This window comes from Pezoporus occidentalis, unplaced genomic scaffold, assembly GCF_034315485.1.
Source record: "Pezoporus occidentalis ecotype Australia unplaced genomic scaffold, CSIRO_AGI_Poc_V1 ctg123, whole genome shotgun sequence".
Lineage (NCBI taxonomy): Eukaryota > Metazoa > Chordata > Aves > Psittaciformes > Psittacidae > Pezoporus > Pezoporus occidentalis.
Window position 1 is genome coordinate 368469 of NW_026913027.1, and position 26371 is coordinate 394839.

The following is a 26371-nucleotide window of genomic DNA, read 5'->3' on the forward strand; positions in this document are numbered from 1 at the left end:
TTTCAGCAAAGCCTCCCAGGACCAGGAGGCAGCTCTGCAGGGACCTGAGCCCTATTCCCAAAGGAGGGCAAGTCCTGCTCTCCCTCTGCTCTTCTTCCTTGCCCCTCTCTGCTCTCAGCTGAGTGCAGCAAAGCACGATGAACCCCTGAGTGCCTCTGGGTGAGAAGTGGTAGTAAGTAAGAAAAAAGCACCCTGCAGCATTTCAAGATGCCTGTACTACTCCTGGCTTCCTGCTGTGCCCAGGCAGGTGCAGGTGTCTTGCATCATGGGGCTTTTGCATTCCGTTTGAGATGTCTATCATCACAGAATATAACCGTGCTGCTCAGGGGTCACAGGCTCGGTGAGGTGGCAGATGTGAGTTTGGAATACCTGAGGAGGAGTGAGGCCAAACCTGCTCTCACTTAGGAAATAAAGGTACCAATCCAGGCTGATTAAGCCGTGGTGCAATGCAGGTGGAGATCTAAGATTCAGGTTGCAGAAAAAGGGAATAGGAGGAAGAAGACTCTTGTAACAAAGACCTGAAACTACTATGTTATTTTGACTTTTCCACATTTAAAAGAAAAAAAAACGATCTAGCCCCTGATCTTTATGTTCTTTTTTTTTTTTTTAATCCCCAAAATGTGCACATATGTCATTTCATTAGTGAAGTTTAATAAATAGATACTTGAAAGTACTTCCAGATTCGCAGCTAAATGCACTACAGAAATGAAAAGCATTATGTTATTAGTGTCATTTGTGGTGTGGGCTCTAAGCCTGGCACTGTGCTGAGACTTTTGTACTGAACAAAACACTGATCTTGTCTTTCCTTCTACCAGCTTCCCTGCACTGGAAATTCCTTTGTAGAGAAAGGAGTGACTTGAGATTTAATGGGATAAATTGAGATTTAAATTTATCTTGAGTGATTTCATGTATCCAAACCAGCTCCTGATGGTTAATTTCCAGGTTAATATGTTTCTCTGAATATACATTTATTGTATCAGTTGAATTTCTTTTTATTCTACATCTTGAACTCCTTAAAAGCAAATGATTTATTTCACTGATGTTTATTTCTGTCAATTTTCTTTCCAATACTCTCAAAAAAAGGTTGTGCAGAAAGGCACAAAATCCATAAATAGAAAAGAGAAGTGCTGGTCTTTGCCTACAAGGTGATGCTATTGTCAGTGAATGTGAGCAATCCTTTTTTCTTTTCTATGAAGGTCTGATCTTTCTTTCCCCATCTAAGATAAAGCAGTCTCTCTGTCCTATAAATGCACAGTGAAGTGTAATTTCACATCAAATCTTTGTCCCATGGTCAGGTAATGTGGTGTTCACCTAAAGGATAAGAGAGCTTGACAAGCTTCAGCTCACCAAAAGGGTAATGTTCATCACTGCCTGAATCTAATTTGAGCTTCCTTTCTAGTTCACTTTCCAGGGAAGGAGACCTGAGAGACTGAATATGTAGAGGAAGGGCTGTTGTGGGATGCTATTACAAAGAACTCAGCTACCTGCTGAGAGATGGGGCATTTTTAGTCTCATTCTGTTTAAGAAAATCAGATGAGCCTTGGGACTATATGAAAATTACTAAAGTAATCTGATTTGTGAGTTGATTAGGGTTCTTTTTGTTTGTTTTGTTTTGTTTGTTTGGGGATTTTGTTGAGTTGAAAGACTCTTTCTGATGTATGTGGTTTGTATTTTCTGTTGCCCTTTGAGAACCATAGTGGTGCAGTTAATCAGCTCTTTACTCTTTGCTAGCAGGTTCATTAGCATGCCTGCTACACTCTTTACACTTGATTTTTGTAATCTATAGATCAAACAATTTTTTTTTTCTCATTTTCACTCTGAAAATTTGTATGGATCAAACTTATTGACCTTCTTGCACTTTGACAAGCTTTAATTAAGTCCACTACACAAAAATTCATGAAAAAGGAGGAAAGGTCACTATCATGGCTATTTTTGTTTATATCACTCTGGGTCAAGGACACTCCAATGTTGCTAAGGCCTTATTATGAGTCATTCGTTCAAAGGTCATATCTATCACAGATGGTGTATAACTTTTCCTGGTGCCTGCAAAGACAGTAAGTTTCCATTTTCTCTTTAGGTCAAGATGTGATAGTGTGTTCTGACAATAGTAGGCTGAGAATGATGTGCTTCTTATTAAAGATGCAACTGGACTGAAGAAGTCAGCAGGGTTCTGCTCATGATGCTTTCTAAAGGTAATGGGCTGAATCTTCTATACATTGGCAAAAGTTTATTAGCTTCAGTGAAGCTACTTGTACTGGCTGGGGATCTGATGTTTACCCTATGCCTCATTTAGGGATATATTAAGAAAAAAACAACAGTGAAAGAACTTTAAAAGAAAAAAAAAGAAGGAAAAAGGTATCTAGAAGAAATACTTGGTAGGCAGCACATTTGAAAGCTCTTTCGTTGGGCACCTGTGCAGTGCAAGCGTAAAACCTCTGGTGAGTGTGTTTTTGAATATTTACATTCAATAAACTTAGGTCAACTTAGGGAAAGGCAGAATTTGATTCATTGCTTATAATTCCTTAAAATACACTGAGGTTTGTGAGCAAAGGCCTGTCTATAAATTAAACAATAATACTAATTCATGTGGAGCATAGCAGGCAGGCTGTGATTGAAGTGTACTGTCTGATGTGCTCTCAGCACATGAACCTTTGCTCCTTGCCAGTCAGATTAGGAGCAGCTTTTGAAAGAGTCACATAGCAAGATTGCCACAAAGGTTTATAATAATGATTAGGGATCACATAATTAAAGCCACTTACAAACTGGAAAAGCATTCTCAGCAGACTTCACAAACTCTAAAATGCTTGTTTATTCAATAATTATGGAGCATAATTATGGTAATGAGGTTAGCTCAGATTTACATATTAGCAATGCATTTTAATGATCTGATTATACAAAAGTGAGATACAATAGATTAAATTTTATATGGAAAATTTGTTGCCAGACTGGAATCATAAGACAAACCCACCCTGCCCCCCCCCCCCCCCCCCAACAAATAGATTTATAAGAGCTCAGGGAATTACCATGTAATAAATCCTATGGTTGTAATGAAATAACTAGAGCAGAAAAAAATTCTAACCATTGTATGAAATCCCCAGCTGCAGAACTGCTGCTGAGTGACATTAAAGAATATAGGGTTTCTTTTTCCTTTTCAAACTGTTTTTTAAAAATATCACCAAATGGCTACAGAGCCCTTGGAGACAATTTTGTGAAGAACAGTCACTGCCTTTGTTTCTGAGCAGTGAAGTTAACAAGTCTAGATAAAGGAAATGTCCCTCTTGTTTTCTCACCCGGCTCTCATCTTTTCTTTCATCTAGCTCATCCTTTCTTCCTTTCATCCAGTTTTTGCTTCTCTTGCTTTCATTCGGTAGTGTTCTCTCAAAAGGCCCTGCTATGTTTTCTACCAATAACATTTGTGTTTCTGTGGTTGGAATAATTGTATTTCCTTCATGTATGTCTTTCTTGCAGTGTTGGGCTCTGTAAAGCTTTCAAATTTTATTTTAAAGGAACAGTTTAGTTCCTTTAATCTTTGATTTGGTAATACAACATTGTCTTTAACTCATTAAATGTCCTCCTCTTGTTGTTTTAAGAGGTTAGTGATTTATTTTGTGCAGCATTGAGCAAATTGGATGTTCTTTCAGTCAGGGAAATCAAAGCAAGGCTGCACCTGATGCGCTAGCTGGTAAAGGGGGATAATATGCTGAAATATTCTGTTTGGATTTGAGGGGCTTGGTCTTTGTGGGAGTTTTTTTGTAAATAATTAAAATTATTTGTAGGTACAATAGTGTGAATAATAGTGAAATTAAAATGTGAAAACATAAACAATGCTGAGGATGCTGAGATGGAAGCAGTGATGTTCTCTTTCCACAAGGCAGAGTGATTCATGTTAGTTTTGTTATCAGGATTCAGCCTATGCACCAGCTTAGCTGTGCTGGAAATACCCTCTGCTCCCGCCCATCACTCTGATTTCAAGAACTACCTAACCACAGGGGCTCCTGCAGTGAACAGACACTGCCAAGCAGACAGAGGTGGGAAGGTTTGTCACTGTAAGAAGGAACATCTTTGGGAATAGTAACACTGGTTTGTTCTTGGGTCCCAGAAGCACCCTGGGCACTCAGTGCTGCCCAGAGCGTGTCACAGCAGCTGGCTTGCTTTATGAAACAGCAAATGCCAATCTGAACCATTGCATCCAGAACTGTTTGCTCTAATGTTGACAGTCTAAGTCTGGAAACTTCAATTCCTAAGCTAAGTACATTTTTACTGAGGAAATCTGAACTAGTGAATCCTTAAGCTAAGTATTTTACTGAAGTAAAATAACATATTCGTAAAATCTAGGGTGCCTTCAGTTACAGTGGGCTGACTCCTGAGACGAAGACAGAGAACCAGCAAATACTTTGGAAGAGGGGGAAGATGAGTTTTGCCCAGGTTTGGGTTAATCTTATTTTAAAGCATCCAGATTGCCAGTGCTCATTCTTTCAAGTAATAAATGGATACCAAGGAAGTGATTATTTACTGTTGATTCTGCATAGTTCTAAGCCCACAACCTAAACCTGTGTTTTATGCACATCTTTAAATTTCCCTGAAAAAGTAGACCCCCCCAAGGTTGCATTTCCAAGCTCATTCTTAGCCAAACCCTCTCTGTATTATTTTTCAAATACAGTTTTTAAGTTGCATTGACAGTATCAGTATTTGTCCTCTTAGACACCAGCTTTTGAAAACCTGGTCTGAAGTCTATAGTCAAGAAAACTTAGGCTATAGTATTGAATATAAAATTTTTGTCATCTCTCTTTGCTTGTTTACATTTTCTTGCAATGTCAGTCGTTTCATCCTTGTGTATCAGCACACTAGGGATGGACTTTGCAGACCTTGTGTCCTCTTTTTCCCAGAGAGGGACATATGAGCTTCCACTCTCTTTGTCTTTATTTGTGTACAGGTATTCTGGAGCAAACCTAATCGTGCTGCTCGCTGGGATTGTTTGCCCTTGTTTCAGGGCTTGCTTGCAGTTTGCCGTGTGCCAGTGAAGAAGACTGAACTGTGCTGTTTACACTGCTCTTTGAGTGTGCTAGACAAGGGCATCTCTCAAATGCAAGGCACAGCATTTTGACTGGCATATTTTTGCAGGGGACTCTATTAAATGAGGAAGTATATGCTTTAACTTTTAGCAGCAGCACTTGTGACAACTAAACCAGTCCTGATCCAAAGACCCATTATCCTTCATGGGTTATATTTTATTTGCATGGCAGTAGCCCCATAATAATAGTTCTACAGGAACATCTCCTCCTTTCCTCAGTGTTGTTAATATTAAAGAATTGACTAACTTTGGATTTAGCATTGGATTTTGCCCTTGATAAAAATGTATGAGAGATATTATTTGTATTCAAGGATGTTTTTTTTTTTCCTACTGAAATCAGTAGATGAGTCACAAAAGTGCAAAGATGGCAAAAAGCCAGTGTTTGTGAAGAGTGAGCTCTTTATCTTCCTTCTCCAGAGCTGCTTGCAGGAACATCTCTGGTGGTTATCCTGGAAGTAGTTTCATTGTCACGCATTCAATACAACCTGCCCTTTTAACAAAAGAAGATACATTTCTTTATCTCTCTAATTAAAGCTTAGACTTCAAAACATTATATATTGTCTGTGGCTCCAACAGTCTTCTAAAAGAAGAACAGCCCTTTCTTTAGGGGAAAAAGATCTCAGTGCTGTCTATGCTTCATGGATTTTCAAGTCAGCACATGAACATTGTGAATTGCATAAATTCAATGGATGTTCAGTTCTTCAACACAGAAACACGTTACCCAGGACATTATTGCCTGAGGCTTAGAATAGAGAAGCTGCAAGTCCCTGCCAGACAAGCTACAGACATACTGATATATCTCTGCAATGTATTCTTACTGTCCAAATACCAGCTTGATAAGTTCATGTAAAAGTCAAGCAATAAAAATATCGCCAAACCAGGCTGAGGATAATTATATCCTTTCTTTTCGAAGTCAAATATAAATGATCCTGCTCATTTAAAAATCCCCCTGCTGTGCTGCCCTAGCCAATTTCTCTTATCCCACGACTCTAACTGCGCTCATTGTTCTGGGCCGTATTTGCCATTTTGAGGACACTGAAAGAGTAGGAAAACTTTCTGCTTTTTTGCCTCTGTGTTCTGCCTTGGAATGCTCCATTACATGTTTCTCCTGAGCCAGCCTGGCTCACAGCTTTCCTTTCAAGCCGTCTTTTCCTTTCAAGCCGTCTTTGTTGATCCCTCTTCCTGGGTAGAATATGGTTAGGAGGAAGATGTTGGGAATTCTGTCCATAAAAAGTAAGCGAGCTTTGAGATCTTTCATGTGCCATGAACTTCAGAGCTTGTGCAAGTCCAGCGTTAGCTCTGCTGCCTTTGAGTGAGGCTGCTTAACTGTAATTGGCAGTGAAACATTTTTGTAATCTTTTTGGTACAAAAGATGCTAGACAAGCAATAAATTGCATCATGTTCTGCTTTATGAAACACATGAAAAACCTAGCGAAAATAAAACAACTCTTTAAATCCAGCTCCTCAGATCCAAAGCACGTGATTTTTAGGAAGGTGACTAGTGAAACCCCTGTGCCTCTCAGTGTTATTCAGGGGGAATAGTCTCACAATAACAGAAAGATATATGACAAATCTATACAGGCACACATATGTGTATGTATCTACAACAGATACAAATATAATATGTTACTTTTCTGCACTTCTGGAAGATGGTACCCTTTCCCTGAGATTTTAAGTACTGTTTAAAGTGCATGCCAGAGTAGAGGAGAAGGTCAAAATGGGTTCAAGGGGCTTCGCAGCCATAAAAAGAGATAGTATTGGGCCATTTCTGAAGCTGGAAGCTCTGCCCCTGGAATTGTGCTCCCAGGGGTGACTGACTTGGAGTCAAGACTCACCTGGCCAACCTACTTGGTTTAGGAGTTGTTGGTGGTTCTGTTTGTTTTCCTCTCTTTGTCAGATTTCCTTTCCTCAGGATTGGTGGGTGTTTGTGGTGGGTGGGAGGCATGAGTTAAGAGGCAGGATCTGGTCTGTAGACATGAGGGATAGGGCTGTGAGTACTGAGCTTTTAGTCTGACTCATTGGATGCCATAACCCTGGCATTAAATGTCACAGCTTTGGTGACTGGTTTATCACACTAGCTATGATGGCTGGTTCCAGTAGGTTGATCCTAACCAGGAAGGGAGACTGGAAATTTCCTTGCTGAAAATGGATACAATTGCACAATGATGGCCAGTGCCCTTCCCATCCTGAGATCTCAGACAGGTGAGACTTAACCTTAATTTAACCTTAATTCGTAAGTCATTAGTAGGCTATCACACTGCATACCAGTATCTGGTTTCTGGCTGCTGAGGTGCAGGGCAGAAACAAGCTGTCAAAGGCCTCCACAAGCATTGCAGTGGATATGGGGAGGGAATCCGGACCCCACTCCTCATTTCCACTGTAATGTTTAAGCTTTTTGTCTCACTTGCTGCAGGAAAGGTACAGAGTGGTAAACAACTGCTGGGAATAAATGAGCTTGTCATGCTAAGTGTATTCCTAGAGGGGTGCTGTGCTGTCTCTTTCTTCTTTATAAGAAACAGCTGGCCCACAGTGGCTGTACTATCTAATCCTATGATAAAAGCAGGATTCAGGTCCCCCCATCCTAACAGTGTCTCATGCTGTCTTGTTGCCTGCGGTTGATGGAGAGTGCCTGTGGTTCTGCTGCAAACAGCACTCGAGCTGCTCATTGAGATTGTTTCCATCAGCAGCTTTTGCCACCTAGGCAGATGTCTCTTCAATCCATGCCTTGGAGCCTGCTTTACGTTCTCCCCTGTTAACTCAGGTACAGCACATGTCACGAGCACAGCCCAAAGGCCAGATAGCACCAGCTGATCTGGATAGTAGCAGACTGATCCCTATGGCAGGAGTGCAGAGAAAGGAATTTTAATCCTGACTAATTCACTATTTGGTTTGGTTTGTTTTCTTTTTGCAGAAGATATCTGTGAAGAATGAGGCAGCAGCATTAAGTGATTGTTTGAAGGATGAAATAACAAAAGCCACTGCCCATTGAGACAAGAGTTATTGTTTGCTGAGTAGTTTGAATACTGTAGTTTTTGAATACTGTTACAGTAATAATGGGTAGTTGGAGTAAAAGTAGTTGTGTTACATCTTGAAGCAAACAGTCATTAAAAAGATTAGTCTTAAAATGTATGAACTGCTGTACAGGGAGTTTTAACACTGCAAAACAGAAATAATTTTAGCCAGCAGGATACTCTGTATCTAAGCCAACACAACCTTTTTCTACACTGATACTCAATTTATTGGACTCCACTATTTCACGGGGACTTTCGACTGATGCTTTTTCAATATCTTAGCACGAGCCCCACAGCCTTCACAAAACAGGCAAATTCTGTTCACCCTCTTTCATAGACAAAGAACTGAGCCTGGAGTCCAAGCTGAGGATAGGTGCTTAATGAGGATTTGGGTACCCTGTCCAAAATGATGATCCTGAAAGTCTGCTTAGCTGTCACCTAATGCTAAAGATGGTTAATGCCTTATAGTTAACGCATGTCTCTATTTTAATTTTGTTTTCCAGCATGAAGAGTTCCGCTTTTGCCCAGAGTGTTTCTGCCCTCAGAGAGCTGAGGTGGGGGGATCCCAGCTTACTTCCAAGTGAGCAGAATATCTAAGGTAAGTGTTCTCCTATCTGTGACTTCTTAGGCATCTTTGGCATATGTGTTCTGATTTTGGCTGTACACACTGAATGAAAACTTTATGTTGCAAAATTCATGCTGGCCTGTCTTGTCCCTGGGTATTGCACAGGCAATGAGGAAAAAAGGGTGGGATTTGGAGTCCCACACTAAGACCTCAAGGCTTGAGGTTGCAGTACCCGATTTTGGCTACAAATTCATTTGTGGCTGTGCTTGTAAGGGACCTGCCTAGAGTTAAAAGGAAAGTCTTCAGAATTGTAATGAGCTTCCTGGGTCACCTGTGAGGTGAGTTAAGCAGTAGATCCATTCGTTTTATACTTCTACATTGTGGTGGTTTGCTTCTCATGAATTCTGGCTCCAGATGTCTTGCTAGAACCCCAAAAGTAGTGTGCGTGTGAAGTGTTTTAAGATGGACTTTTTTTTCTTTTTTAAGCCCCATCATAAAAAGGATAGTGGTTTCTTATCTGTAGGAGTATCCTCCACAATACGGCACAAAAGAAGACTTTATTCTTGCAGTAGTTACAGGCCCTGGTCTGTGTTGCATTCCCATGTGAAACTGAAAGATCATCAGCATCAGCACTGTGTGCCCAGCATTGCTGCCTGTTTTGCACTAGATTATGTCACTAGAAAGCACGAAAATTGTGAGAAGGTCCTTTTCTAAGAAGGGGGTTGAAAAAATGGTAACCCAGCAGGACTTTAGGTGTGTCCTGTTGTGCCCAGCAGCCCTTCTTGCTGCAGGACAGGGTCTGTCATATGCCTGACTTTTACACTGAGACGCCTTATAGAGAAAAACCTGCCATGCCTCTTCCTGTCAGGTGAGATGCTGCTGACTGCACATGTGGACATCCCCTAATGCATATGTCTGTCCTTCACTTCATCACTTTGCTAGATGATTTTTAGAGCATTTTTGAACTGCCTGAAGTGAAAGTTTAGTTAGATATTTAATCAGCTGCTGCACATACAATTTAAGAAGTTAAAAATTGCATCTTTCTGCCAGTAGAATATGGTCTTTTGCTATATAGACTATGATGTTTTGTGCTTTGACATGTTTTGCTTCCTGAAATACCTGACAATATGCAAAATTCTAGTATGCCTCAACAGAAAAGTTGGCAATACAGATTGCAAAGGGAATGTGTAAAAGATAACTCTAAACCATTCAGTTCTGCATTACCCATCTTTCACCTCTATTCTCCCTTAGATTTGGTATTTTCACTCTGTTCTGATGTTTAGTTAAGAGAGTGATTTGAACTCTTGACTTTCTTGTTTATCTGCATGAAACTTCTGGGATTAGGGTTTGAATCTACATGGCTGTGCAGGAGTGCAAGAGAAATAGCAGCCACAGATACACTGTCTACTTCTTGTAGGTGTTCGGGTGCACAGTGACATTTCCAACATCAATAGATGCAAAAGTTCATGTTGGCATGGAAACATTTTTTTCTTATTGATTAATTGACATAATTGGTAATGTGAGCAGTGAGATGTCTTCTGGGGGCATCGACCCAAGTTCTCTTCATGCTGTAACTCTCTGAACTTTTAGCACACTGTGTTAAGCTCTTCACTAGAGAATTATATCCTGTTATTAATTTTTGCTGATGTTTAGCCATATAACATCTATTATATTGTTTCATTCTATGTTGCAATAAGGTACATTGTTGCATTAACTTAGTTAAAGAAGTTGATTTCTTCCTGTGTGTATGCATTTTTAGGCTTTTTCTTACTCCCTGCTCCCTTGGGGCTTGTATTGTTTGCTCCATTTGTATGCTACTGAAATAGCTGTTTTTTTTCCTCTGATCTGAAAATGCAGAAGAAACAGTGAAGGAGATTTGCTGCAAAATCTGTGCAAATATTCAAATAAATCAGACAGCTTCCTTGGCAAATACACTCTTGGTATTATGCATTCCTTTTTACTGAAAGATAGTGACTGAAATGTTAAGAAAACCCTACTTTCTGTGACATTTTAAAAGATTTTTTCAGAGAATGAGCCTAATGGTGTTGAAATGTGGTACAGTAGTTATTTGAGAACACAGCCTTAGGAAAGGGCATTTCCTGGCACTGCACCATGTTTGAGATAAGAATGAAGCTCCATGTCTTTAGCAAACAGAGCCTGTGCTTAGTTTGAAGAAATGCCATGTGCATCTTCTTTAAAAACCTACTAATTACACACCATTAGAAAATAAGGACGGGACTGCTAATCAGCTGCCACTCCATATTCTGCAGTGTGCCATGTTTGCAACCCTTGGAATTATTCTTGCAGCTATTTTCAGTGCTTTTCATTAACAAGATTGTCTACTTTTCAAGTTTGTTTACTTGAATAAAAAATTGTTTTGAATTCCATTTTTCTTCATGAGGCTCCTGGAAAAACAGTTTATTTTGCAGTGATTTAAATAGTCACAATTAAATTGGGTCTTCTATCTCACTGTGTTTTTGCTATCAGTAGAGACCTGAGTGCCTCTTCTCCAGGGCAGAGCTCTGCTCAAGTCTCATGAGCAGAGCCGTAAAGGCAAATGGTCTCAATGAACAGCTTATCTTTCTTTACCTTCACAGACAGAATTAAACCTGTAAAGCTAAATCACCTCTGGATGAAAAAGACTGGGTGAAAAAGACCTGAGAGAATGGCACAGTACCCTTGGTTACAGACTATTTAACAGTAGTGGTGGCTTGTTTCTAATCTGTAAGAGATTTTGTGTGTTTCTCCCCACCTCCATCCCCCTTAATGTTCTTTTCTAAACACTCCTGCTATTCCCTTATAAATTCCCTTATAAATATTTAGTTGCTTAGTCTCAGGGGGCAGCACAATGTGGAGAATAAAATGCTGGAGCAGAGGTGTGAGACACAGGCCACTGGCTGTTCGTGATTGTCACAAAGCAGTCTTTTTTTTTTGCTAGAGATTCCTAGTCACTAAGTCGGAGAGAATTGTTTCTCCATCTTTCTCTTTTGGGGTCCACAAATAAAGAATTCTTTCTTCACGTGGTGTCATTTAGAGTTTTCACGTGAAATGGCAGTATCTGCAGCTCTGGTTCATCCTGGTATGTGTGTTTGAGAAGAAGAAGAGATTTACTAGAAAAATTACTGTCATTTTTTCATGACTCCATATCCCTCATGGTAAAGGATGGCAGTGCTTGAACTGCACAAGTCAGTTGTTTAAACAGGATTATAAGCAGTAATGCTCTTTAAGGGCACAATTTGCTGGACCACATGGCCATACCTGTGTAATGGAGTTAATATTTCTTTTCCTCCACCTGTTACATGGCTCTTCCTTTATGAATCACAGACATATTTGGCAAAGGGATATCTTACAAAGCATGAAAGTACTGCTTAATCACAACCAAGTTGTTGCTGCTTTCTCCATGTTCTTTCATTTGTCATGTAACCTTGAAGTATGCGATCACTAAGAATTAACTAAGTGTTTCTGCCATTTTTTTCTTACTGGTTATCAAAAAATCCATTATGGAGGATTCATGCTTTGCCAGACAACCTGGCTGCTATACAGAGGTGCTCTGCGGTTGCTCCAGCTTTAGAACTGGTTCAGTGATGATCAGACCACTATTTGAGAAACTGGAATAAGCAAGGGAGGTGCAGTGTTAGCCCAAGGAAGTGTATCTGTCCATCAGCAGCACTAATGTGCCTGAATGAATGTCACTAGAGATTGTAACATATTTATTGAAAGACATCACCTTAAGCAGGTTGAGCTTTGCAATCTACATGTTATTTTACTCAAATATGACTCTGATTAGGCCTATTTGCTTGGAAATACAGAAAGCAATTGGAGATAGATTTTATACTATTTGCAAATAAAATTGAGAATTGCATTGCCAGTTAACATCTCATTTTTTGACACTTTCAATCTGTAGTCGCATTCTTTCAAAGCAGATGAACCAGAGAATGAGTTTAATTGTTCAGCTTTCTTTTCCATTGCTACAGGACCATGGAAGGCCCATAGACCCACTAGCCTTGTTGCTCCTATTGTCCCTTTTCCCACATGCCTGCCTCACACACTGGATTTGGAGGCAGCTTGTACATGTGCCGATACTGGATTTGCCCCTCTGTCTGACTGATGTGATTTTTATATGACATTCTCTCTGCAACTTGTCTGACCACCCTGAGGATTAGCTGACCTGAGCAGAAAGTAAAGGGCAGCTAATTCCCTCTTTTTGACTTGTTAGAGAGCACAGTTACACTAACAATCTATGCTCATTTGGAGGGGCAGGATGGCAAACAGAAATGCCATGCAGAGATTGTTATGCGGGAGTATAAAGTGGCAGAAGGCCAAGCAAGCTTGCCACAATTAATCTCTTTAGGGAAGATGCCAACCTGAATGCTCATGTATTATCTTCTGTTTGCTGATTCATGGCTGGAATAAGTATCAGCCTTTTTCCTTCTGGCTGAAGGCAGTAATGAGAAGGAAAGGATACTGGCACTATCAACAAAATAAAATGGAGCCAGACTGAATCAACATTATAAAAACCACATGTGGGTTAGCCATGACACTTGCAAAGATAAACTGTTTGTCCTCTGATTTCCAGTAACCCTGCTTGGAATATGTAAATAGATAAAGATTATCTGTAATTTATTTTTGGGTTTTGACTACATATCTATGCGTTTGTACATAAAAGTACATGCTTGAGATGAGGAGTTGGTTACTTGCTATGCAGTGGACCATGGCACCATGCATGGCTGTGCTGGTGAGTAGAGTTGTACCCAGAGTCTCCTGGAAATTAAATTAAGGATGATAAATGGTACATTTGGGATGAAGAGGGCCATATATTTTAGAGTCACTTGTAGACTGCCGAAGAGGAGGCTGAATGTTTAATGGGGTATTCTAGAGGAAGAGTGAATCCTTAACAAACAACCCAAAACATATAAGGCAACTATATTGCGGAGGGGGTAAGGTGACGAGGAAAAACCCCATGAGAGCAGATTAGGAAATGATAAAGGGCTTTTAATTAAAATAAAAAAAAAAAAACACCAACCAAAACCCAAAGCCAAAAAACATGTTAACTCACCTGAGGAAAAAGGACAGATTGCTTCATCAAAACTGTGGGCCATGGAAGCCACTGGCTACAGTGGAACAGAAGAGATGTGATGTCTCCCTCACTCCAAAGGGAGATGGAGAACAAGAAGCTCTTTGAAGAGGTTTTTTCACCTTTGCTCCATTCCTCTAAGTGTAGAATTGACATTATTAACAACACTAGCTGCTCCCTGCAAAAGAAGGGTAGAACAAGGTAGAGCCTCTTGGCTTCCCATGATCTGCAGAGGGACGAGAGCCTGCCCTGTCCTGCCCCCTCTGCTTCTTCCCTCCATACGTGGCTTTGGATGACAGGACAACAGCAGGGCAGGCTGAAACAGTCTTAAACTGCCAAACAGGGTGCCACCCAAAGGTACTTCCCATCTGCTCAGGTACCTACTTGATTTTTTGGGCAAAGAATGAACTATTGTTAAACCAAAGAAAAAGAAGTCACATCTGACATGTTCTTAAGGATTCAGAAGAGCATTTAGTACAATTATTACTAATACACTGCCAATCTATTCTGAGATAGTTGGATAAAACCAGCTGCAATGGATTCAATGTAACCATTTAAGATGATAAATCCAACAAGGCCTTCCTAGCAAAGCTAGCACTGAACTAACATATTCTTTTTCTCCCTTAAGAATTACTTCCATTGATGGATAATCTTTGCAGAACAGGAAGCTTTTAAATCTCCAGACAGTGGATAATAGATGCAAATTTGTGACCGTCATATGCAGCGAACTAATAAGCTCGGCTGATCAGGGAACACGATAAGTGTGACACTTTATCAGGCAGTAAAAGCTGATTAGTTTGTGCATGTTTAGCTGTCCATATGCCTCATTATTGGAAAGGTTTTAGATAGCAGTAATAATTGGAATGGATGTGGCTTCATTTCCTTTGACATAGTAATAGGAGGAAAGAGAAGAAAATTAAGTGTATGCAAAGCATTCGTTCTTCACCCATGGAATGAAACAGATTGAGCAAAGTAATCCTCGAGGATTCAGCGTAACTGGATTTTGGGCTGCCTCTGTGAGTTGAGCGACAAAGCTATTTCACCATGTTGCGGTTTGTGTGTGGATCTATGAGGAAAAGATAGAGAAGATGAGGTTACTGCTGAAGTTCCTGCACAGCTCTGCTGTTGTAGATGAGTGGGTCAAGTGAGTGTGATAGCAGTAGAAGCCATCAAGAGGTGAAAAAAAAAACCCATGAATGCCATTGATGTTATTTATAAGTACTTACAGAGACAGAAATAAGTTATTTTATAGCAAACATCTCAGCCAATTCATGCAGCTTGTCACTATGCCTGAAACAGAGTTCTTTCCATTTCCTGTCCTGTGCCTTAAAATATCAATTGTACAATCAAAGTTGTGCTGTCCTTGTTCATCCTGGGCTGATGGAGGCTGCTGCTTTTTGTGTGTTTTTTATCATGTCCTGTGGCGGAAGGATCGTTTAGCGCAAGACAGTAAATAAGATCATCTCAACCCACTGAATGATGTGTGTAGTCCCACAAGATTTTAGCAGTAAAAAAGAATCAAGAAGTTCTGAAAATCTTACTTGAGGACTGGAGAAGGATGCTCAGGTGTAGCAGTACCAGGGCACCTCTTGGTTCACAGAGTAGTCCTGCACCATCTCCCAGTAGCAGCTACGGTTATCAGGGGAGTGAAAGTCTCCCATGGGTCTGTTACGTTACTCAGAAAACAAGTATTTTTTAATGCAGTGTTTGAAATGTGATGGGTTCACAGCTCTGGCTGGTTAATGTTCCCTGTATTTCCAGCAGAAAGGGAGGAGGTGTGGCTTCTGTTGTCCAACCTTGTCTTTTGTCTTTCTGCCTCTCATCGTGAGTCTTCATCACTTCCCAGTAATTCTTAGGAAATGCTGTCAGCAAGGACATCAGAAAGCCACTGAGTTTGCTTGAGGGGCTCTGCTTTTTTTCTGATTACTTGTTCCGTATGTACCACACTAAATCACATCACTTGATTGTACAGATATTAAATGAAAAAACTTGTATACTTTACCAGCAAAGATGAGATTTGACTAGAATTCAGGTACATGTTTGGTGCTGGTTTGAAAATATGCTGCTACAGTTTGCAAACATTACTACCCCTTTTCCTTCAAAGTTTTATTTAAGAAAAAAAAGTAGCTTTCTGGTTATTTCCTTTTTCTCCTATTCATGTTAAGTTTTGTTGGAACAAATCAAAATTTTTCTATTTGGCTTTTTGACAATAACACTGAAGTCTCTTCAAGAGAAAATGATAAAGAACTTCTTTATGGACAGTTTGAGAACCCTGCAGTGTAAGGCCAGTATGGGTCATTCTGCTTTCCTTCTCTGCCACACCTAGTGTTTTACTTAATAACTTCTGCTGAGACCTTCACAGTTTTGAATTGATCATATCACACATTCTAGGAAGACAGGTGGATATAAAGATGCACAGAATTGCAGCAGCAACATTTTTAAGGCATGTACACAATCTACTGCTGTAGAGTAGGACCCAAAAGCACTGACAGTGTCTCATATGTTATTTTTCAAATATTACCATAGACTGTTTGGAAATCTATTTCCTTTGTGCCTTTAATCTCTAAATCACTGATACTGCATTTTCTAAAATATTGAAATATGCTGTTACTATCTGAAGGTTTAAAATACATATGACTGAAAAGAAGCTTAAATTTCAGGACAAAATAACACAAAATTAGACGTATGAAACAATACCAAGTGTCTCTGAGAAAATGTTGCATGGGTCTGATACCATATTTGTGCATAATGCAGGATTTGATGGATAGTCTTTCTGGGGAAGTTCTCCAAGCCAAACCCTTCACAGTCCTGCTTTAATTTCTCCTTTATTTTTACCTTTGGTCAGATGCAGATTGTCTGTACCTGTGAGCTGCCATTGCTCAGTTGGGAGGTCTTTGTACTGCCTGTGAAATGTAGTCATTTGTCTAGGATAATTCAAGTCTTGACACATGTAGCCTTTTCAAACTGCACAGGTCCTCAAGTTTTCAGACCCCCTTGGATTGTTTAAAATATGGGTTTCTTTGCAACTTGGCATTTCCCTCAGTATTAGCAAGTAGGTTTTCTTCTGTGTTTTGTCACACAGATTATCCCTTGTTGCTAGGCATAACCTCAGTTTTGAATTGCAGACTGTGAGAAAGTAGTTTTTCCTCTTACCTGAGGTATCTAGGTTGCTGTGCAGAGAAGGAAATACTGCTTTTCTACATCACCACCCACAACCTGTGAATCGTGATGGATGCGCAAGTCTAGTCTAGAGTTATAGGTGGACTTGGACAGGTAAAACTGAGCTGTGATGGGAAAGACATTTCTGTGGGCAGTACAGGAAGAAAGGGCGTATGGTGAGCCTGGCATGTCCTGTCATTGTTTTCCTTTATGTGCCTTCCAGAGGTTCATTTTGGTGTAGTGTTACTCATGCTAACAGAGTAACCACACGTAAATGTACACCTTTCTGAGACTGTGTGTTTCCCAGCATATTTACTTGGTCATGAAGTTTTTGGCACAACATAGAATACTCTAATGAGGAAGCAGAATGCGAAGTTACATTCAGACTAAGGAAAAACACTGATAGTTATGAACACATAAGGTTAATTATTGAAAAGAACAGGTCACAGAGTGACATGGTATAAAGCAAGGACTGAAAATAGGAAGGACCTATAAAGATAGAAAGGAGTAATATAATGAAGTAATTAAAAAGAACCAAGGTGGCTCAGGGCAGCACTGTCTTACGGCACTTATTTTTGAGATGACTGAGGTAAATTTGGCTCAGGTATGAAAAGTGACTGAGAATTGTGTGGTAACTTAAATTAATCACACTGGGGGTATTCTACTCTTATTTGTAGTGATTTGTACTGCATAGTGTGTGAGAGTTTTTGTGTCATTAAAAAAAAAAGTAGAGTGAATAAGAAATTGGGAGTGAACATAGCACTGACTTTACCTATATGTGCTAGGAGCGGGTTTGCAAAAGTTAGCTAGAGGAGCTTTTAGTGCTACCTCGTGTTTTAGCTATTTGAAATAAAATGAAAGCAAGTCTTGTGTTACTCCATGCCAATTCTCCCTTCAAACTAGAACTCAATCCCTTGAGGACTTAAAACCTATCATATTAATGGAAGTCTCTGGTATAGCATATACAACTTGATCCTGGCAGTCCTTGACCCCTGCAAAAGTGCATAGGTTAGGTGCTAATCTGAGGCTGTTGCTAATAACGTATCTCTTTTTTCTGAAAGAGGCTTCAGCTCAGGGAGTGTTAGGGAATGGAGGGCTGTACTCTGTCTCCCTGTGGGGTCTCTGAAATTCATTAGCTGCAGAATATGTCACAATTTTGGAGGTCTCCAGTACAAGTGTAAAGATGTCTGCTGATAAAATAAAGTGGATTCCACAGCCCACTCAGGGCTTGCAGCCTGTGGTGAGTGGCAAGCAATAGCTTTCATGTGTATGTTTCTCATTTGAAGCTGATTTTCCAAACTGTCCCTTGTTTCAGCTGAAGAATTTCTTTAGTCTCTAAATTGTCCTTGACTCAGTAGTGACATTTTCAAATAGGATAAAATTCAAATCTAAAGGAGGACATTTACAGTTTTCTAAATATTTAACCTCCCCTTTCAGATTTCATGTTCTCAGTTTAGGCCATTTGTCGCTGATCATTTAGTTTATCCTTATTTCTGTATCATAAAGTTCAAGGCATGTGTGGGGAAAAAAGGGAGTCCCAGAATGGCCCTGAATGGTGCATTTATTACAGACCATCACTGCAGTTGTTTAAGTCATTGTATTTTAGGGAGCAATGATCAGGCACTTTTATCACCCTCTTTCCTTATACATAAATGTACCCTGCAGGGATACCGTCTGTCATATGCTATTGGATTGTGTGTAAAGATTCCCTCCAAGTGCTTTACTTGGGGAGCTGCACTGGCTGCCCTTGGGTCTCCCAGCGGAGCTTGAGAGGCTGGTTATGAGCTCTGGAGCAGTAAATGGGCTGGCACTTCTCACCCCACAAGACAGTGCTGCAGCTGGTGGTCAGAGGAGGGTGCTTGAGCCAAGAGCCAATTGTCATAAAAGGAAAAAGCTGGTTGCTAAGACTGTCCCCATCATTTGGGAGTGTGTGCTCCCTGCTCTGGGCCCAAAGTACCAGATTTAATAAAAGGTCTCTTTGGATGTGGGATGTCTTTTCCAAGTAATAAAGGACGAAGAATGGAGGTCTGTAAGGGACTGCTGGAGAGCTTCTAGCACATTTTGTTCAGGGCTGCTGAATAATGTCAGATTGCCTCAAACTTCTGGGTGTTTTTGTTACGTTACCAGTGCATCATAGCTATCTGTCAGTGTTTTTCTGCTAGAAGCATGGGGTGGACTTGCAGCAACACAACTTAGCCCTAAGAATAATCTTCTTGGCATTAAGAGGCACAAAAATGGGCAGTGAAGCGACAGCAGAAAGCCATTTTGTGTCTCTCCTTGCAAGTCACTTTAAAACAGGGCCATTTGATGCCCACAGAACAAAGGAGATGGCAAAATGAGCTGGATGGAGGCTGGGGATGCAGCATGGGCAAGCAGGAGCTGCTACTGAGTGTGTGTTGTGCATAGGTGTGGGGTGTTTTTGTGCCCCTGGCCCTCCGGTGCCATCCCTCTCACCTGCACCACTGCAGCTGCAGTGATGTGTCTTCCCATTGTCCTGAGTGGATTGATACATTGGGGCCTGAGGGGAGAAAAAGGAAATTGATATCTAATGTCAGCCACCCAATCCCCTGATGACAGCAGATGGGTGCAGAGGGAAACTAAGATTTCTGGAAGACAAGAGCACTACTGCAGGATTACCAGCCAGCCTCTGTCTCTGCATAAGAGTGGAAAAGAAAACTTTGCTGCTGTTCAGTGGCTGTCCTCTGAGAATCTCAAAACATTTAACAAGAGTGGGCCCTGCAAATATTGTCCCGCTCTTCTCCTTAGGGGGAATACAAACTCTGTGAGTGTTACAGTTGCTTGCTCAAGGTCAATATAGAATAAAAATCTGAAATCCCAATTCCTTAAATGTTGCTGCATCTCTGGGAATTTGCTACGTGCAGTAAGAGCTCACTTTTATGAGTCCATCATGGTAATGGAATAGTTGTTCAATGGGAAGAAAATAATTAGCATTTGCAGACAATCATGTCACTCTGATTTATACATGAGAATCTGACTGCAAAAATGTGGAAAAAAAGAAAGCCCTAACCTTTTGTCAAGTGACGCAGTGTGATTTATAATTAGATAATAGCTGCTGTCTCCTAGGGGTACTGACAACCTGAGATGATTTTCACCAGATTATTGTGGGATCAATACTAGCTGAATAATTAAAATTCAATACTGCTATGTCTTTATCAATAACGTTGTAGGAATGATGCATGACAGATTTAATTGAATTTGTCAGACAGCCCAACTACATGCATAGATCACAGGGATATTTTTAGAGGTTTGTATTTCATTTCCTGGTTATCTTTGCCTTGTACCTTTTAACATCCATGGTTACTTCCAAGCAAGAAGACTGCTTGCTCAGGGAGCACTGTAAACAGTGACCCTGAGTTTATGCTGAACTTTTAGTCTAAATGCTAAGAGTCTTAATGGAGACTTCCAGTAATTAATTCAAGGTAAATGTTAAATTACAAAACAGTGACAGAGTAGAGAAAAAAAGTATTTTGTTTCTTATTCTTAGTGGTGGGGTTTTTAACTCCTTCATTACTAGTCCAGCACTAGCTGGGCAGTTTGTGTTTATTCAGCTACACCAGGAATCGAAGATGTGGAATAATAAAAGATGGTGGAATGTTCTATGCATATATTGGGATGCAGGGTTAATGCTTTTAGAGGAGTGGGTTGCATTTTACATTTGCTCACTGCATGCAGCAAGAGTGGTAGTATTTTCATTCTGACCAATCAAAATAAATATGTTCTTCATGAGTATTTGAATATTAGCATCCAGTTACCATCCTCTGAAGCTCTGACCATTACTGGGATGAAATAGCAAGGCACTTTTTCATGTCACAGTGCCAAAATACCCCAGACAATGAGAGAAGCAACATTTCCACAGATTGGTCATCATGTCCTGGGATCAACACATGTCTCTCTTGTTGCTTACTTTGGGCTGATAAAGTATTCACTGCTGTGAATTCTAACACCAGGTTTTAAATAATTAGCAGCATGATGGCACGGAGCAGCTGCTGCAAATAGAAGCTACCTCCTTATTGCTGAGGTTTACACAAAGCTCAGTATGTGACATTGTGGTTAAGATTTATTTAAAGAATTTATGGTTATCATTCACTGTAGAAAAAGGGAAAGAAAATTAAGTGTAGGTGCACCTGAGTATTAATAATTTTCCCACTGGTTATTCTCAGTTGCAGTTTTAGATGTCATCGTTGATCTTGTTAATATTCATGCTGTTAATTAATCAATTTCTATTCACCTGCTCTGCCTGGTTTCATACATGTGAATTAGATTCATTTTTTTGCTGCGTCCCACCGGTGGTGTGTGCTTCACTAGCTTGGCACAGTGCTACCCCTGCCAAGCTTTCAGGCAGTCTGCTCTGCATAAGCAAACATGCATTTTCCTCTTCTTTTAAAGTGAATTTTTTCAGACTTATTTTCTACATTGAGATGCTTTTAGTTATGATTGCTACAATCTTTCTAACCCTAGGACTGAAGATTTAATGTAGATATTTTCATGAAATACTGAATGTTGAGACTTCAGGGAAAGCCTCTGCTGCAGCTTCCAAGTACTGAAGTCTCTCAAATATGACAGGCAATGGCAAAAGATCCTCTGAAACAATTCTGAATTGGTCCACAAGGAGGTGGGTTGAAGATAAAAGGTTCAGGTCTGAATGCTCCTTCTTTTGCAGCTGTAGTAGACAAGATTTTATTTCTCCAAACTTTTAATGGAAAACAAAACAAAGCCTAAACACCCAGAAAGATGTAGAAAGAAAATTATGATTCCTAATTCTGTTTATTTACAGGCTTCCTGATGTTGTGTGTATAAGAGTGACACCAAATGGTGGGCTAGAGACCCATGGCCATCTTTTGGTTCCTCTCTTTTACTGTCTCTTGCTGCAGTTTCTGCATTGAAACTTGTTCCCTGGATGTTAGTGGGAATTTGATTATTTGAGATCAATGAGATCAAGATTTTTCAGTCTTTGTCTTTTGTCATTTTTGAGACACTTTGTGAAATGATGCAGCTGAGAGCTTGTGGTTTGGTTTGTTTGTTTGTTTTAAATGCAGTTGGACTCTATTAATTTTATGCAGGACTTTCCTAAAGCAGGTATACTGAAGCAAGGACTTTTGAGCCATAGTTCTCATCATTTTCCTGCTTGTCTTAATCTTCTTTTAGCTGTACTGCTGAAACAGTGATGCTGAAGAATTAGCATGAAACCTACCTATGACACAGTTTAGTAAGAGCCTTTGGAAGATGGTTTGTGTTTTTTAAAAGTGGCACATTCTTGTTGAGGATCCCTCTTGGACACAGCCTCTTTCGTGGTAGAGCAAACCATGCCCATTCATGCCTCTCAGAACTGGCTGCCACCATCTGTGTCAGAGCTGGAGTGCTCAGAAATACATCTAACACTCTGGGAATTAGAACTCTCTCACTTGTCTCCCTCTCTCTTGTTTTCTTCCAAAACTAGTCGGTATTTATTTCCCCCGAGCAGGAGGCTTTCATCCTTACAAATGCATGCCTTTTATCTTTCCTGGCCTGTTTTTTTTTTTTTCCTGCAAATACTCCACACCAAATAGGATAATCTTGTCTGGCTATATAACCCCAGGTTTACATGTAACATCTTTCCTTCATATAAATACTGAGCTGTTAAGGATCTTCTTGATTACTATGTCCATGTCTAATCCCCTGCTATTACAAGTATGTACCATATAGTTTCTTCCTTAAGCTTATCAAGGCCCAGTTTTAAAAGGAAAGATAAAAAAGTTTTTGCATCCTTACTGCTCCCATATCTCTTTGTTTATTCAGTACCTTTTGGTAACTTTTAATCTGACTGCTTCTGCTTCTCAGTTCTCATCTTTAGTGTACATGATTTTGCGTCTGTTCCAGTTATATGCTCATGGAGAAGTTTTATGTCCTTAATCAGGTAAACAAGTAAAATTATTTCATTTTGTTTTTCTAATCAGAAATCTAAATCACTCTTTGCTGTTAAACCCCCTCGTTTCTTGATAAACATGGCCATGCAAAACCATAAACAGGTCTCTTGAAATCCTTTCACTCACTTCCTTGTCTCAGACCTGGAAATAGCATTTCTGATGGGTGAAAGGTTTCTGTTACATTGGTGGTTTATGGTCAGTTCTTTTATTTTCTAACTTGTTTGCAGTTGATGAGCATATTGCTTCAGGTGATGTCAGTCAAAAGGGGACACTTCTTGTTTTAATGAAGCAATCAAGAAGAGGAGAGGCATGGTTAGATCAGAAAATGGAAAGAGTAATTTTAAATAGTTGTAAGGCCATTTATAAGAAGCAAATGGATGCTTATTGTTCCGTAACCTGGAGGAAGAAATGAGTTTTAGAACAGAGCAGTAAATACGGGTAGAGAAAGGTAAAATGTTAATATATCTGATGTGATGATATAAAAAGTGTGTTTGTAAGAGGAGAAGCACCTCAAGTGACATTCAGTGGTCAGAAGGAAAAGACAAACCTGAAAACAACTTTGAAATCACGTTACAGCTATTTGACCTGTGGTCAGTACCTGCTATCTGTGGTATTACTGTTGAACGCAAATGGCCCTGCAGAGCCCTGAGATTAAAAGAAGCACCAGATATAGTGGAAACACTCCTTTCTCTCTCTTTCTTTCTCTCTCCTTTCTTCCCTCCTTCCCTTCCTCTCTCCCTCTCTTTCCCTCTCTTTCATAAGCGTTCATGTTTACTGTAAATGTTATTAATAAATTAAGGTTGTGTCCTATCTATCAGAGGGGATAAACTGAAAGGTGCTTTTCCCTCTTTGGGCTGGTCTTCCTTATCATGATATTAGTTAAGTACAGGCTTTGTTGTGAAGCAGCTGAAACAGGACTGGTTGAAAATTAAGAAATCAAGGTTATCTCAAAATAACAGTCAGTGGTAATAGCAAGAGGAATCACTGCTACACGTACAGCTGTGTTCCAAAGTGTTCTGTATCTGTGGCTTTGTGTCTTCTCCAAAGGATATACTCAGGCATGCTGAGATTTAAGGCCTTAAAATGGTTCTTAGAAGACCAGTGCTTACTTCTAGTCTCTCTCTGTTACTTTAGCTTTGCTCAGGGTCAGGCAGTTCATGTGTAAATGTTTAAGCAAAACAAATGGAGAGAGGGAAGAAAGTAAGAGGGTAGTCATGTATCAGAATGATCTTTGTTGGCATTCATAGGTTCTTCATTTATCCTTGGGGCGCTGCTGAATAATCTATGAAAGTAGTTGTCTAGTACAGTAGTTTCATATCAGTTCACACTGCATCAGTGAAAACATCTACAGTCAAAAGTGTTATGATTCACATATCTGATCAGGGTTTCTGAAGGCCCAACCTTAAGCTGAGGTGGCACAGGAGGTATCTTCTCCCCTGCAGGATTATGCATTTTTGTATACCTCTTATTTTCAAGTAAAACAATGTTTTATGGACAGCTGTTCAGTTTTGTTTCCTACTGTTACCCATTCTTATGTGTGATGCAGTCTCACTGGGAAATGCCCAATGCCACGTTATGCTATGTACTGCAGATGCATGTGAATTCCTTCCTTGTTCTTAAAAGAAAACCTGGAAAAGCAGCCTAAGGTATAAAACAAGACTGATTCCTGCCATGCTACAGATTTCTGTTAGGTCACTTCGCTCAGCGAACTAGTAAATAAAGCTGTATTTCCACTGGTATAAGAAGAACAAGAACAAAATTCACCTGATCATCCTTTTGGAGAACAGTTCACCAAAATAAAACGCATTTAAATGTCCTCTTCTGAGGTTTTAATCATATAACTCTGAAGCTTAATACTACAGCTAACTACATGGTAACAGTCACCAGATACTAGGCATTGTGTGAAATTTAAGTGAAAATATTGCTGTGATGTGTGTGAACAAAGCTGCTGTCATGGAATCTGCCAGGTGCCAAAGGTGCTCTCTTAAATGTTACATAAAAAGAAAAAAATCAAAAGAGAGTAGAACAAGTTGTGACTAATAAGTTATGTGAGAAGGTAACTCAGAAACCTGAGGTCAAGCATCAGCCTTGAAGGCATTCAGGTATGGCGTTTTCACTATCGCTTTTGTTTACAGCAGTGCTTGAAATGTAAAGTGTGGCAACAATAATGTGTTTCATTTGCATAGGTAGAGGTATGGATAATCAGATTTAAACAGGAAAGGAAGGATTAAAAGGATGGGAAAATGGTTGATTTGTATTTCCAGGGCTTATAAACGCTGATTTTGATGGACCATATGGTCTCTTGTCTCTTTGATACTGCACATAATGCTTCTGCCATGCTAATATACCTAATCTTTATTTTAATTGTTTTTAAATGTTGTTTATAGAAGAGGGAAAATATTCACTACACCCAGGACTGGAAAAGGCCTGTCTGCCATGCAGAATGCTTTGTGTGCAGATGGGAGCTTTATGGCAGGCAGCCTGGCAGGCCCATAGGGTGGCTTGTGAGCCAAAGCTCTCTTGTGTAGACAGGGTGCTGAAGCCTGATTCCTTTTACTGTATATACAGTCAATGCTTTTCATTTTGCAGTTCAATACAGCTTAATTTTCTTCCTTCTCATATCCAACCTTGGGCTGTATGTTTCAATATAAAGTAGATTTTCAATTCAGTGACCAATTTTCTCTTTATAGTATTACTGCTGGAGACAGACTTTTAAACGCAGTCTTGGTTCATAAAGGGTACAGTACAGGAGGAGAATGATTTAAAAATTTTACCATGAGTCCTTGAGGATGCAAGGTTGAAAACTGTTTGCAGAAGTCAATAGGGTTGTTGTACGCAGGCTTTGTGTGTGCGAGCACAGGAGGCTGAAACAAATCAATTTCCATTGACTTGTCTAGCAAAGGAGCCATTATTTAGAACAGAATAGCCATTGCTCCTGTAATATAATGTGAAAACTTATTGTAGTTTTACTGAGAAGTAGGTTATGAAGAAATTATTTGTTTAAAAGCAAAGTGAAGATGTCTTCTGAATATAAATTTTGGAGGTATTGATTGAAACTTGTTGATGAATGAATCGTGTTTGTTTTTTAAAGCTGTTACCAAAAGTAATATCAATCTGACACTGACAATGCAGTTTATTGGTAAAAAGAATTTGCTGGCAGTTATTCAAATAGAAGAAGCAATTACAGTTAAAGGGAAAGTGACACTAAAGAAATGCAGTGGTAACACTTAAAGCACCAGCTCCTTCACATTTAAAAAGTAGCTGGACTTATAAATGCAGTTCATCAGCAGATCCCCTAGTAACAGTGTCTGCCCTAAGCTCTGTGTTTTAGAACAGCTGCCTTCCTTGGTAGATTGCCAATTGTTGAAATTCCCTGTAGTAGTAACATTTGAGGCCTGAATTACTGAAGTTTTTATGCTTCTCCTCATGCATGGTGTATGTTATCAGAGGAGGATGTTTAAGATCTGAAAAGGATTTATGCAGTAAAATTGGCTGACCTCATCTTTTCTCTATTTGCCATTCCTTATTGTGATTCTTTTCCCAGCTACAGGGCAGGGGTATAAGCAG

The 26371-nt window shown here is 39.8% G+C and overlaps 1 long non-coding RNA gene across 1 annotated transcript; it reads left to right on the top strand.

Annotated features, from left to right (window-relative positions):
* Window positions 1-7673: 7673 nt before the first annotated feature.
* On the top strand, window positions 7674-8283 carry LOC134157937 (uncharacterized). Its single transcript, XR_009962541.1, has 2 exons — window positions 7674-7832; window positions 7983-8283. It is a non-coding gene; the product is annotated as an uncharacterized LOC134157937 (long non-coding RNA).
* Window positions 8284-26371: the final 18088 nt, after the last annotated feature.